General features: G+C 32.7%; 1 protein-coding gene across 1 annotated transcript in view; it reads left to right on the forward strand.

Moving 5' to 3' along the window:
* LOC118740019 (transcription factor SOX-21-like) overlaps nt 1–15,605 on the forward strand; it is a 98,756-nt gene that overhangs the window by 39,285 nt on the left and 43,866 nt on the right. The window lies entirely within an intron of this gene.

Here is a 15,605-nt window from a genome sequence, read left to right on the forward strand (position 1 = left end):
CTTATTTTTCGTCTGAAAATTATTGTAAATATCAATTTTGAGTGAATTATGTTCAGTAGTTACTAAAATATCGCAGTTTTCGTATTTCTGGAAATTACCGTTATATGGGAAGTGGGCGTGGTTACAGTCCGATTTCGCCCATTTTCAATACCAACCTACCTTGGATTAACAGAAACCTACATACCAAATTTTGTTGAGATATCTCAATTTTTGCTCGAGTTATCGTGTACACGGACGGACGGACAGACGCACAGACGGACGGACTGATAGACATGGCTTAATCGATTTCTCTATTCATTCTGAGCATTTATGTATACATTTGTCTATATCTATCTCTATTCGTTTTGGCTGTTACAAACAACCGTTATGTGAACAAAATTAATATACCCTTGTGCACAAGTGCGCTCGGGTATAAAAATAAAAATTTTTAAAAATGCTATAATTAATAAAAAAAACTAAACGGAAAATGTTTACTTAATTTTCTTTTAGTTTTTTATACGTTGCACATTAATGTAAAAATTGTACAATTAAAGCCCATAATGAGGCGGAAGAAATACATTTTTAACCGACTTCCAAAAAAGGAGGAGGTTATCAGTTCGTCGGAATATATATTTTTTTTTTTTATGTATGTTACCGCATAACTTTGGACCACGTCAACCGATTTGGATAATTCTCGGAAAGGTAGTCTCAGAGGTGGTCCCATACTAATCTGGTTAAGATCCGATCAGTGGAGCATGAGATATATATATATATATATTTTTTTTTTATATGAGAGTTGAAGTCGTTTTTTTTTTGCTAAAAACTACTTGTTATCATTAAGTTTCGTTAAAAGGTTTCCAAGACACAGCACTTTAAAGATAGGTAAGTATGACGTTTTCTTGAAATTTAAGTCCCGTGTAAATAGGCAACCCTACGTCATATCGGCAAAAATGCTGCACGTATATTCATGTCACCTAGACCTTCAATCTCTTCAACTTTCATCCAAATCCTGAGAGGTCGCGCACAGAGGTGGCGATGGCGATATCAAAAGTTGGAATCCGGTTGCTGTTCGTTTTATTTATTTATTCCGGTCACGCATTTAAATAAAAGATACGTATTTCGACGTTTTGGAACGCGCACTTAGTCACTTTATACTAGCACTATATCAATGCTCCATTTCGCTCAATATTATGAAGTTATTTAATTAAAACAAATTGTATTTTCATACCATTTTTCAGTAAGTCTTTCTCGGGGTGTCGTAAAAAACCGATGTTATGCAAAAAAGCCAGCCGGGGCAGCCACATGAATGAAATCGTGTTCCATAAATAATGGGAATGTTTGCTATTTCGAATAAACCAATAATTTGCCCAAAAATTGATTTTTGTAAATTTTTTTGTTGGATTTCTAATTAGAAACCATTATGTGCCGGTATAATCTGTTGTAGTTGTAATTCAAAATTATTGACAAATCCACTAAACTACATACATAGGGATGAAACGATACCATGCAGGTATCGATACCTTTATTTGGAGGTAGTATCGTAAGAAAGTATCGATAGCCGAAAAATATCGGATCCAAAGTATCGATACCTACTCGTATTCGCACTTCAGGTTATGCAGTTATTCCGTATGAACTGGATTAAATTTAATTTTTTAAGTAATAAATTAATCCTCCTCGGCGAATCCTAAACTCCGAAAAATAAAAGTAAATAACGTAGGAACTGAAAATAAATAAAACAACATAACTTAGCAAAACTTAGCAAAACCATATGTTTAATAGACTGCATCACTCTCCATACAAAAAAAAATCGGTACTATTTTTCCATTGGAATTATACAATTTATTATATTTTAAGACGTCCACCAAAATATTACGGAAAAATATTAAGATTTAAGTGAGCTGGACCGATTTGAAAATTCCTATAAAAATGGAATTTTTTATGAATAAAAATAGTTTCTTAATGTTTTGTTTTGGAAAAATCCCCTCAAATGACGAAACGGTTTAAGCTTAAAAAATATGCATAAAAATATAAAAAAAAAAATTTAAAAAAAATTGAACGGAATCGTAATGAGATTTTTGATGCTGTTGTTATAAGAAAAACTTGAATAACTGAACCTAAACCCTTCCGATTTAGACTTAAGAGGTGTCATTGGAAAGGTACTTTCTCACCCTTTTTATTTCTTTGCTAATAAACTCATTCAAAGGATGAAAGAGAAAGGTAGGAAGAACGAACCTCATTCAAAGTTGAATTAAGATGTGTTGGTATTTGGGAAAAAAAATTGGGACACGAATGACTTTTTGTTTGGACAGAAATAAAAACAGTATGAAACAGCACCAAATATCTCATTCTTACGATTCCGTTGAAAAGATTTTTATATATTTATATGCAGATTTTTTAAGCTTAGCCTGTTTTATCATCTGAGGGAACTTTTTTCAAAAAGTTCTTTAAGAAACTATTTTTATTCATAAAAAACTACATTTTTGGAGGTATTTTCAAATCGGTCCAGCTCACTTCAATCTGAATATTTTTCCGAAATATTTTGGTGGACGTCTTAAAATATAATAAATTTTGTAATCCCGGTGGAAAAACCGCAACTTTTTTTGGTGATGCAGTCTAATGTTTAATGATGAATGGTATTTAACAGAGAAAATACCTTGGAAAAGTTTACAAGCAGTTAATCTTGTTTAACCTTACACTCAGTGCCCATATTCATTTTGGTTGCTGAATTTCGAATGCTGAATTTGATTTAACGTAGGCGGATATATTGTACCTTCGTTTATAAGTTGACAAAATTCCAGGTGTATATCTCTTATAGTAAAAATGTAACGGATTTTATATGGTAAGTTCTTAGAAAGCTTAAATTTCCACACGAAATTTCTGGGCTCGGCTACGTTAAACATTTTAGTTTTTCCTAAGATAACTATTTTTTTTTTGTCATCCACGCTTTACACCCTACTCTTTTCTCCTTTGCTTATTTTTTTCAATAACAGATCTAGTCTCAACCACCTTTAATATTGTCCGATAATGTTTTCAGCGCGAAGAATAATAGAGTTACTCTGTACGCTGGGCCGTGTATATGGCGCACAGCATTCTATTTTTGAAAAAAAGGACAAAATCAAACGAGAAGAGATAGCGAATTAAATGTAACTGTGTTTTAGAGCTTTTGAGATGGGGAATTCAGGAAAAATAGTCTCGTTTGGTTGAACAATTACCAAGACCGTTAAAATGAATTTCAAAAATAGACGGTTTAAAAGTTTTCCTTTTTTTTTGGCCTAAAACCAGTAGGCAATGAAATTTTTAAAAAGTTTTAAGCCCATATTTTTGCTTTCGTATATGAAGGAATCCATTTCCTTTATCGCAAAAATCGAAAAAGCATTTAATTTTAAAATGTTTTTAAAAAATTTATTACAAATTCTTTTAGGGTAAAAAAATCAAAAGTTTTACATTTGAAAGTCATTTTAAAGGTCTGATTAAATGAAAAATTACCTTGACCTTAAGACAAAAGTAAAATCTTTGGATTTTTATTCTTTTGACTTCAGAACAGCGTTCAATGAACTTAAAAGAAAATATTTTAAATCTATTTTTTGGTTTTTCCTACCATGAAAATGGATTTCCTGATGCAAAAACAGGAAAACTGTGTGTTAAAAAAGTTCATTGCATACTGGTTTCAGAAAAAAAAAAACATCTTCAATTGTCGCTGGTATCGAACGAAAAGTATCGAGTATGTACTTGTATTTACTCGTATCGTTTTATCCCTATGCATACATAACTTCAACGGTATGTCATTGTCTGGAGTTTTTTATTCGATTTAATTTCCTCATCCCTTGAAATTTATGCACGTTAAATTGAATCAAGTCCACATGCTTCGAAATTTTAGCAAAAAGTACTTCAGCTTATATATACATATGTACCTATTTGCTTAGAAATATAGTTTCTACGTTATTTATATTGAATACCTGTATTGAGTTGTTGCTTATGTTTGCTTTGTTAAAAACCTATTAAATGCCATGATTTTTCTTCTTGTGGTACACATATCTGTGCGTTATTATGCTCCTCGTTTTGTTTGGTATTATTTCATTGTTCAGGTGCTGTAAGGTGAGTTGAAAAGTTGGTGGCGATGAATCTCGACGTTCGATTGATGGATATGCGGGCGTTACAAGTTGGCTGAACACTTTTTTAATGCTGCTGTTGAGGTTGCTATTATTGTAAGTTTGGTAATTATAGGGGTGTTATAATGAAATGCAATTTTTATTGAGAAGAGCGTACTATGTATTATGCATAAGTTTCACTGAGAAAGGAGTTTAGTTCCGTCAACTAAATACACACATTTAGTTAGTTGCAATGTTTAGTAACATTTAGTAACTGGTGGATGCCGAAATGGCGTTTTCAGCAGAATTTTCAAAGTAAAATGGGCCATTGATGCCAGTGCTCCTAAATCCTAAATCCTAAATCCGCTCTCTGAGGAGTAATAACTAAGTTTCTAAAATGAAAATACAATACCAAAACAAAATTAACCAGTAATAAAAAAATAAAATAAAAACTAGAAAAATTTTAGTTGATGGAGAAGTAGTTCGTGCTCGCGAAGAATTTCACAAAATTGGATCGAAATTATGGATGAAAACGATGAATCGATGTTTTCAAAACATCGATGTTTCGTCCAAAAGCGCTTCTTTTCGGAAGCTGGTGCAACCATCATTCAGGATAGAAGCGGGGCTAGATTATCAGAGTTTCTTTTCTGAACTCATTTCAAAATGTTTATTCATCTATAGATAGTAAAAAGGAAAGTCGAGATTCTTTGTACGCGGTAATCTCGAAAACTAATGAACGGATTTTGACGAGATTTTCTCTAATATACTTTGTAGCGATAGAAGAGTGACTTTTCATTTAGAATTTTAATGGGGTTGCCACTTGTCTAAAAAACTATAAGATCCGCGCCGTTCGTTTGATTACAAAATATGAGGTGTCAAATGAAAGGGATGGGCCTCTAGAAAAGCACTAATGTTTTATTTATTGCCACCTGTTAATAAAATTACTATATTCAATCATAATAAGCGTAGGCATCAGTTATGTACCGTCAAACTATATAATCAACAGTTTTAAAAAAAGGCAAAAAATATTTTTTTTCTTCATACATTTATTTTTACCGGCAAAACTGTTGATTATATAGAAAAACGTTATCTGAACAGATTAAAGGAATTGTAATTTTTAATTTTTTTTAAATTTGTTTGAGCAAAATCGGACTAGTGGTTCTCGAGTTATGTCAAAAAAGTCCACCAAAGGTGACAATTTCCCCTATATGATAGTTATATATATATCTCGATTCCTAGACGTGACCCAGCGAAACGCCGGGACACGTATAACTTGTTTTTGACCGATATAACATTTCCCGTTGGTTTCATCCCATCCCGATTTTGACTGTCGCATAGTGTTATTATTATTAATCTGGAAAATTACTGTTCAGATTTAGACCAACCAAATTTTGCTTAATATAATCTGTATATTGGTGTATCATCTTCAGTTCTTAGAATTTCTGTAGGGTTGCCACCTGTCTAAAAAATTATAAGATCTGTTCGTTGAATTACAAAAAGTGGGATGTGAAGTGAAAAGGCTTGGCCTCTGGATGTTCAATAAATTATAATTTTTTGAGTAGGCCTGCCACCTTTCTAAAAATAATAAGATTTTCAAAGTTAATTGGACTAAAAAATGAGGTACCAAGTGAAAGAATGTGGTCTCCAGATGTGCAAAAACCTTTAATTTTTTTAGTGGGGTTGCCATCTATTTAAGAATTAATTATATAATACGTGAAGGCGCTCTTTCTTCAAAATATTTTTTTTTTAAATGCTTTATTCAAAAAAAACGTAAGGAGTTGATGCTTTTTGTTTTTATTTGCATATGTGAGCATGTATGTTCATAGGTATGTGGGTCGTTCTTAAAAAACATGACCATTCTGAATTTTGTAATTTTTAAAAATTAAGTTGGCCAAATATGTTTATAATTGGCCTCATGTGGTTACGGATGGTATCAACAATAGGAATCCATAAACTGCAGTATTTTTTTTAATTTTTGGAGTTTTTGGAGTTAATAAGTCACAGAGTGGACCGGTAACAGAGGGGACAAATTAACTCAAAAATACCATATTTTAGCTTTTTATTCGAATTTTGGAGAATTTATTTGTCCACTTAATTAATGTACATAAAATATTTATAAAAAAATTATAAAATAAATAAAAAATCACTTTACTCACCGTTTTTCAACAGTAACAGAGTTGACACTGAATAAGGGTACGTACCCGGCATACAATTGGGTTCCTTACTCAACAACGCACTAAACAAGACTGAACAGTTCAAAACACATTTTGTTGATTTTAGCTAAGTTATGATGGAGAAGCATAAGAGAAATATACGCGTCATAACGTTTAACAAACATTTTTCAATAAAATGAGTGGACGTAACAGAGGGGACCAAAACCTGGGGACACAAATTTTCTTCATAAAAATTATAAAAAAAAATTATTTTTCATCATTCTTTTCTATATATGGTATTAATATACACAAACTGAATAACAAAAATTTTAAATATTTTTTTTTTTCAATTTTGTTTCAACTGAAAATAACTATTAAATTTTTATAAATTGGCTCGGGACACAGGTTTTTGCTAAACCTTTGACACTGAAAATATTTTTTAAGTTATTTTCAGATAATTAATTATTTTTTTTTTATAATATAGTTACGTAGAATCGATAATAATTTATAAAAATGCAGATATTTTTCTATTTTCTTTTTGAAGAAACAAAATATAAAATAGTAAAGTCTGGGGACACCAATTGGTCATGTTTTTTAAGAACGGCCCATGTATCTTCTTTACGCTTCATTCTTTGCGAGTTCAGTGAGAGACAGAATTTATAAATCAGCTGTGCCTACTTTGGTGTTTTTATTTCATTAGGTTCACGTACATATGTACAAGTACTTTAGTATCTACATATGTATGTGTAGGGTTTGTATTTGTGTTATTACCTTTTATTGTACTGTGTTCATTTCAACTTTGTAATTTTGGAAATTTTAGATTTATGTGATTTTTGTAGTTCGTGAATCAAATAGAAAATTTTTATTATTCAAACTTTTCTCGAATTGCTAATAATATAAAAATAAATTAAGTTTTGTTAACTTTTAATTAAAATATTAAAAAGAAATCTTTGGAATCTACTACATTTTTGGCGATCCTGCCAGGAGAATCATGGAAATCGCCTGATATTGCGCATTATTACCAACAAGCAACTTACCTTTCCGCAAGCGTCTTTCGATTCCTCAAGTAACATTCATTTCCGGAACTTCTGTTTCAACGCTGGAAATTTTATTATTTTGCTTCGGTTCATCAAGTTCTGCCGCCGCTGCATCATCAACGGCCAACGTAAGTAACCTCTCACCGGTTAGTGCGACAGTATTCGTGTTCTTGACAATTACAACCAATTACACCGATTAACAGTCAGCAAGTTTACTTTTTCTTGATGGCCTTAGTGTCACTAGAGGCTGTTTAAAATATTTTGTCTGTGGTAATGAACTGATCGGCATCGCCCAGGTGTGCTTATAACACGGGCAGTAAATGTAATAGAAGCAGAGCAGCAACTACCAACTTTATCATTGAAAACAGTTAACAGAGTAACATCAATATTATCGTTATCTGCAGATCAAACAACAGCAATAAAAATAATGGCAACATATCGTAGAATAATTTTATAAATTGTTGAGCTTTACTACTTACATATATATACATATATATTGTACTTAATTTATTATGCAATTATTTATCTCTTCAATCAGTAACCATTTTTTTTTATCGGCTAAACACTTTAAATTGTGAACTTCCCTTTCGAGATTTTTTTTTTTTTTTTTTATAGCACCAAACTAGTAAAAATGTTTCGTTCGCCACAACATGATACACACACATCTACAGGGACTAATAATTTAAATGACTCGCTTATAGATTTGCAAAACAACTCTTTTCAAGAGGAGTTGGCAAATCCTTATGCTAGTCAATATAATAATGAGGTATATGCAACCTCAGTGAAGCTTCCGCAATTTTGGACAAGTTGTCCAGAAGCTTGGTTTGTGCATACAGAAATGCAATTTAACATGAAAAACATTACACAAGATACTACAAAATATGAACACACAATCACAGCGCTTCCGCAAGAAGTAATAGTTACAATATTAGATTTCATTCAAAATCCTCCGCATAACAACAAGTTTTCAGAATTAAAGAAAGTCTTAATTGAAAGACATTCTTTAAGCGAAAATAAGAAATTAGATAAAATTTTGTCAGATTCAGAGATGGGTGATCGTAAACCCTCTGAATTTTATCGGTCGCTCATGTTGCTTGCAGGTTCCAATTTTAGTCAGGATATTTTAAAGAAACTTTGGCTGAGAAAATTGCCAAAAAATCTTAGTGTGATATTAGCTAGTTCAAGTAGCAATGATATAAATGAATTGGTGAAACTAGCTGATAATATTTGGGAAGTGATTAATAAAACCGAAATATCAGCTATGAATAGTTTTCAAAATTCTAAATCACAAGACACAGTTATTGATAATTTAGTTAAAACGACGAATCTTATGTGCGAAAATTTTCAAAAACTTTCTTTTGAATTAAATTCTATTAAGCAACAAATTAATCAAAATTCTAGATATAGATCATATAATAGGAATTGTTTTAGAAGTCCTTATAGAGGTAGATCAAAATCTCGTGATAGTCAAAATTGGTTATGTAGATACCATTACAAATTTGGTGATAAGGCTCAGAAATGTCAACAGCCTTGTGCTTTTTCTAAAAAGAAAAATTCGTTAAACTAGAGTCATCCGTTGTTGTGGCGGCAAACAATGGAAATTTAGATATTACCACACGTCGCCTATTTATTTTTGATAAAGCAAACAAACAAAATTTTTTGATTGATAGTGGAGCAGAAATTTCTATACTTCCGGTAAAAAAAATTCCCTCATACAAAACGTTCTTCAGATATAATACTTACTGCAGCCAATGGTTCAACGATTTCAACGTATGGTAAAAAGATTTTAAATATAAATTTAGGTTTAAGACGCGAGTTCCCATTTACGTTTCTCATAGCTGATATTGCGAAACCTATTATTGGTGCAGATTTTCTATGCAAATACGGTCTCTTAATTGACATGAAATGCAAACGTTTAGTTGATCCAGTAACAAGTCTTTCGGTTAACACAGTTTCATGTGTTTGTAACATTTCGCTTCCAAAAATTTTTGTAGTAGAGAACAAGTATACAAGATTGTTGAAGGAGTTTCCTTCTTTGATCGCTGAACCAGATTATTCGAAACCGGTTAAACATTCTACGGTTCACAGACTTTTTACTGAAGGAAATCTGCCATTCTCTAAGCCAAGGCGCTTGGATCCGATTAAATTTAAAGTAGCCAAAACTGAATTCGATTTTTTAGTGAGGACAGGGATTTCTAGACCTTCAAATTCTTGTGTAGCATCTCCACTGCATCTTGTACCTAAAAAAGAACTGAATGACTGGCGTCCTTGTGGTGATTTTCGGAGACTTAATGTTGTGACTGTACCGGACCGTTATCCTTTACCTCATATTCAAGATTTTAACATGAATCTCAGAAATAAGTATATATTTTCGAAATTAGATTTGGTAAGGGCCTACCACCAAATTCCAATGGCAGAAGAGGATATCTATAAAACTGCAATAACGACACCTTTCGGTATGTTTGAATTTATACGAATGCCTTTCGGACTAAGAAATTCAGCGCAAACTTTTCAAAGATTTATTAATGAAGTAGTTAGTGGTTTAGATGTTGTTTTTACATATATTGATGATCTATTGGTTGCAAGTGAAAATGAAGAACAGCATTTTAAAGATCTCCGTATACTTTTCCAACGCCTAACAGAGTACGGGTTAAATATCAAACCAAGTAAAAGTATTTTCGGTGTAACAAGTGTTGACTTTTTAGGACATAATATTTCTGGGGCTGGAATTAGACCCTCTGATGAAAAAGTGATAGCTATTCGTAGTTTTGAACGTCCTAAATCTATTAAACAGGCGCAGAAATTTATAGGCATGGTTAATTATTACCATCGATATGTACCAAAATTAGCTGAGTTTACGGCAGTTATCTACGATTTAATCAATCGAACAACTAAGAAACGTGACAAGTCCTTAATTTGGGATGACACAACTAATAAAGCCTTTGAATGTATTAAAGACAAGTTTGCGTCTACGATATTATTAGATCATTTTAACAAAGATGCCAAACTCTCTTTAAATGTGGATGCATCTAATACGGCAATTGGTGGTGTCATACATCAAACGTTTGATAACAAATCAGAGCCACTAGCTTTCTTTTCTAAGAAACTTTCTCCATCCGAGGTTAAGTACAGTGCATTTGACAGGGAGTTGCTAGCTATTTATTTGAACATTAAACATTTTCGCTATCTTTTAGAAGGACGACAATTTACAGTTTTTACTGATCACAAGCCTTTGATATATGCTTTGAGTTCAAAAACCGAACGTAGTCCGAGACAAACTAGACATATGGAATTCATTGCACAATTTACTAATGACATACGATATATTAAAGGACAGGAGAACATTATAGCTGACACATTATCTCGAGCTTTCGAAGTTGATGCAATTAAGGGTACAGAACTGAATTTCAAAGTTTTACAAAATGAACAAGAACAGGATGAGGACCTTAACACATTAAAATCTGGAGCTACATCACATAACCTTAAATTAATTCAAATTCCACTTTTAAATTTTAATATTTGGTGTGAAATGACAGGTGAGAATCCTAGGCCATTTGTTCCAAATTGTTTACGCAAGACAGTGTTTAATATGCTACATGGCATTACACATCCTGGTACAAAAGCTACACGTCGTCTAATTATTAAAAAGTACTATTGGCCAAAAATGCACAAAGAAATTAATATTTGGTCAAACGAATGTATAAATTGTCAAAAAGCGAAGGTTAATCGTCACACAAAATCTCCAGTAATTAAAATTCCGATTCCCAAAAGTAGATTTGATCATATTCATTTAGATATTGTTGGACCTCTTCCTGTATCGAAAGGACATCGTTACATTTTTACAATAGTTGACAGGTTCACGCGTTGGCCCGAGGCATATGCATTAAAGGACATTTCAGCGGCAGTGGTTGCAAATAAATTTTTTAGAGAATATGTTTCACGTTTTGGGGTACCGTTAAAAATCACTACAGATCAGGGTACACAGGCAGTTAAAAGCTACGATAATGGCTAGAAATGGAATCAACAATTGGTATGATGAGCTGCCGATAATACTTCTTGGTTTACGATCGATGTATAAAGAAAGTATTTCAGCCACATCATCTGAGATGGTTTTTGGGCAAAATTTACGCCTACCCGGTGAACTTGTTGTTCCATCTGAAGAAAAATTTTCGCCAATTGAAGTTTTAGGTAATTTACGGGAACATTTAAAAAATGTTAAATCAAATTTAAGGCATAATCAAAATTCTGATACTGGTGTATATATACCAAAGGATTTGGAGACTTGTAAATTTGTTTTTATGCGTGTTATTAATAAAAGATCATTGCAACAACCATACGAAGGACCTTATAAGGTTGTTGAAAAAAACAAAAAATATTTCAAACTTGAAGTAGATAATGAGGTTAAAACAATTCCGATAGACAGACTAAAACCAGCAATCATTGAAACAGAACTAATACCAGAAACAAACACTAATACAATGAATAACACAACATCAAATAAGAAACGAGTTACTTTTAATTTATATAACATTAATTCTCTAGAAGGGAGAGTATTGTAGGGTTTGTATTTGTGTTATTACCTTTTATTGTACTGTGTTCATTTCAACTTTGTAATTTTGGAAATTTTAGATTTATGTGATTTTTGTAGTTCGTGAATCAAATAGAAAATTTTTATTATCCAAACTTTTCTCGAATTGCTAATAATATAAAAATAAATTAAGTTTTGTTAACTTTTAATTAAAATATTAAAAAGAAATCTTTGGAATCTACTACAGTATGTATGTAAACACACGCAATTATATGAAATGAGGAGTCAAATGAAAGGGCTTGGCCTTCAGATGTGCAATAAGGTTTTATTTCTTCGAAGAGGGTTGCCACCTGTCATTATAAGATGTGAGCTGTTCGTTGGACTAAAACGTGAGTTGTTAAATGAAAGGACTTGGCGTCCGCGGCAAAGCCTCGCACAAACAAGGCCGGCTAGTATTTAAATAAATAAGATTCACATACTTAACCCTTCGGAGAGCGCGTCGCGGCAATTTAGCCGCAAGGTGTATCTCAAAGGTTGACTGCATTTTTTTTTTATGTCGAAAAATCATTCAAATAAAATATTTGAATAATTTGTGTTTATACTGAAACATATTATAAGCATTCAGTTTTTAAATTTGTATGCGTCATCATCAACAAATTTTTGTTTTATTATTCCCGGTACATATTCCTTGTTTCAATTTCTGTTTCGTAGCTGGTTCGCTTCTATATAAGTTTAAAAACATCTCCTTTTTCGTTATTGTTGTTCCCGAGAGAACAAAAATGACACTGAAGATGGCGCAACGCCGAAATCGGTTTGTCTCTAAACCAAATTTGACAAGGGATGACGGAAATTCGTTCTAAAATACACGATTTAAAAACATCCTTTTTTTCTAAAACCTAAGAAAATTAATATCATAATAGTTACAATGTGTAAGCAAAGTATACGCAAAGTATAATTTTTCAATTACACATGCCAAATTACTTAGAAAAGAAAAATTTAAATTTAGACTCACTTTTCCAACTATCTTATAAAAATTTTGCGAGGGCGCGACGCGGCTCACCAAATTTCAAATACAAATATCAACTGAACGATACAACGCAGCAAGTAACAGATAACTGTGAACCATGCTGCATCTAAAAACTTACAGTCACTAAGTGGCAGTGGCCGGCTACTACAATTAGTATTCGAAAACCACAAATTAAAATTTTTGCGGCTAATTTGCCGCGGCGCGCCCTCCTAAGGGTTAAGATACATCATAATTATAGCAACATACTGTATTGAAATATGCTGCTTGAAGGGGTGACAGGTAATAAGGTCAATGGAAATAAGGTCAATTGACTTTATTTCCCACCCTGGTGCGAAATAAAGTCAATTGACATTATTACCTTTTCAAAAGCGAAATAAAGTCAACAAAAATTTGGAAATAAAGTCATTGACGCTATTTCCTCATTCAAATGGAAATAGCGTCAACAATGCTTAAAGTATGTCGATTCATAGAAAAAAATGTTGTTCTTACAATAAACATTGCCCCGTAAGTGTTGTTTTTTAATAGATGAAGAAGGCTTTTGCCAAATCCTCAGTGTTGTGATATTAATCCACACACAATCATGAACTATCACCAATTTATTCTATTAAAAACTAATTTAAATTACGAATATGTAAAAAGGCGATGCGAAGAACTAAACGCCTGCGCACAGCTGGAATACGAGAAATATTTCAAGAAAGAGTGGAGAAATGATCCATAACTTGCAAAACATTTTTCGTTTCTACAAAAATAAAGCGAACACTATTAAATTGAAGACACAGTACATGTCCAAAAACCCCGGAGGAGCACTCAAAGAATTCTGTGTTTTAAATTAGCATATTTTGAACGAATTCGGAATGGCTAAGGTGGAAAAGAACCCAACCTTTCTATAAGGAAACAGTTATAGAAAAAGAATTTTCTTACACTGTATTTATGTCTCCGCCAGCAGTCATTTAAAAGCAGCTAAGGAGAACGACGACACTATTTATTAGATGGCACATTCAACGAGCCAATGTGCCAAAATGCGTGTATAAACAATTATTGATTATTTAATATCGGAACCGAGATCATATAAGTTAATTGATTGGTTTTCACACACCTTTGAAACACAAATTATATGCTTTTTTACTGCAGACAAGTTGTTGCCCCAAAACACAGCAGAAATCTTCCAATCAGGGCTGCCAACTCTCCTTAGTTATGAGGTACCATATTGAGGATAAAAAAGTGCCAAAATGTGCCAAATAGAAAAATAAAAGTGCCAAAAAAGGTGTAATTCCTTTTAATCATTCACATTTAGCAATAAAATAAAGCCACATTTTCAAAACAAAAGTGCAATGATAAAATAAGATAAACCAGTTGAATAGCCTTTATAAATTAGAAAATTTTAGTTGAGAAAAAGAAGTGCACGCAAAGGATTTAACAAAAATGTATTAAAATGTTATTTTTTACAAAAGCGCCATTTTGGCATTTTGTGCCAAATTGAAAAATTAAGTGCCATTTGAAGTAAAATAGGAACAAATGGCACGGTTTGAGCCAAGTTGGCATCCCTGCTTCCAATAACTTACAAATATAAAAATGTGAAATATCGAGGGCTTGAATTCATTATTACCCTCTATCTGCAATTTGCACAAAAACTAATTTGTGATTTTAGAAACCATCTGGGACTTATTACCTGTCGTTATATAAGGTAGCATTAATATCACTGATGACAGTTAAAGCTTAGGTGGATTTTTATATCAGAATCTCATCTTTGTGAAAAGTGTGCAGATAGGGGGTATTATTGAATATAAGCCCTCGATGTTTAAAATATATAAAAATTTTATTTCAACGTATACAAAAAATAAATCTACCTGCGTTACAGTACGTCGGGAGACGGGGAAGAGGGGCCGGGGGGGCCGCGGCGTAGCGTGACGTGGTGTGCGCGCCGGTGGCGCGGGGTACGCGGGGCGCGAGCGCGACGCGCGCGTTGTGGCGCGCTGACGCGGGCCGCCGCGAAGCTAAGCAAATTTAATGTTTGAAAGAGAAATAATGTCAATTGATTTTATTTCGTTTTTAAAAAGGTAATAATGTCAATTGACTTTATTTCGCACCAGGGTGGGAAATAAAGTCAATTGACCTTATTTCCGTTGATCTTATTACCTGTCACCCTTGAAGGAAGTTTGTATATCTACATACATACATACATACAAACTTGAGCGCATGCTGAGTTTGGTCAATATTTGTCGTTTTTTAATTTAAATTTTATTTGTTATTTTTTTTATAAAAATATGGTTCATTCCGTAACCAGAACTTCAACAAATTTTCATCTAAATTTAGAACTTTTTAGTCTGAATATTTAAAAAAGATCTGGGTATGTTATTCTAATAAAACAGGTGCTAGTTTTAAGCGGCTAAAAATCGCTAAAATTTTTAATAACTTTTCTCTGGCGGCTTTTGCGTTCGTTTTTCCACATTTTTGCCTCCAGAAGAAAGTTTTGTTTGGAAACAAAACACTAAAATTATTTAAAACTGATTTATGGTTTAGGAACCGGCTTTTCAAATGAGCAATATACATATGTATGTGTCAAGGAAGGGAATGTAAAAAGCAATGCGACAGTATGTCTCAGCGTCTCCGGTTTTCACATTAAAGCGATTCTTTCGGCGACTGCTGTATCGCGGTACTTTGATTTCTATACCTAGGTTGGTGCATACTTCTTCTACGAGTTCGAAAAGCAAATGAAAGTTTTTTCGGCATCTTGTCGCATTTCTTCAAATGCCTTTAAATCGTCGTCGGCTAAGCTCATTGCTTCTGCAAGAT

The sequence above is a fragment of the Rhagoletis pomonella genome, unplaced genomic scaffold (assembly GCF_013731165.1).
Source record: "Rhagoletis pomonella isolate Grant_MI unplaced genomic scaffold, Rhpom_1.0 Rhpom_scaffold_00005, whole genome shotgun sequence".
NCBI lineage: Eukaryota > Metazoa > Arthropoda > Insecta > Diptera > Tephritidae > Rhagoletis > Rhagoletis pomonella.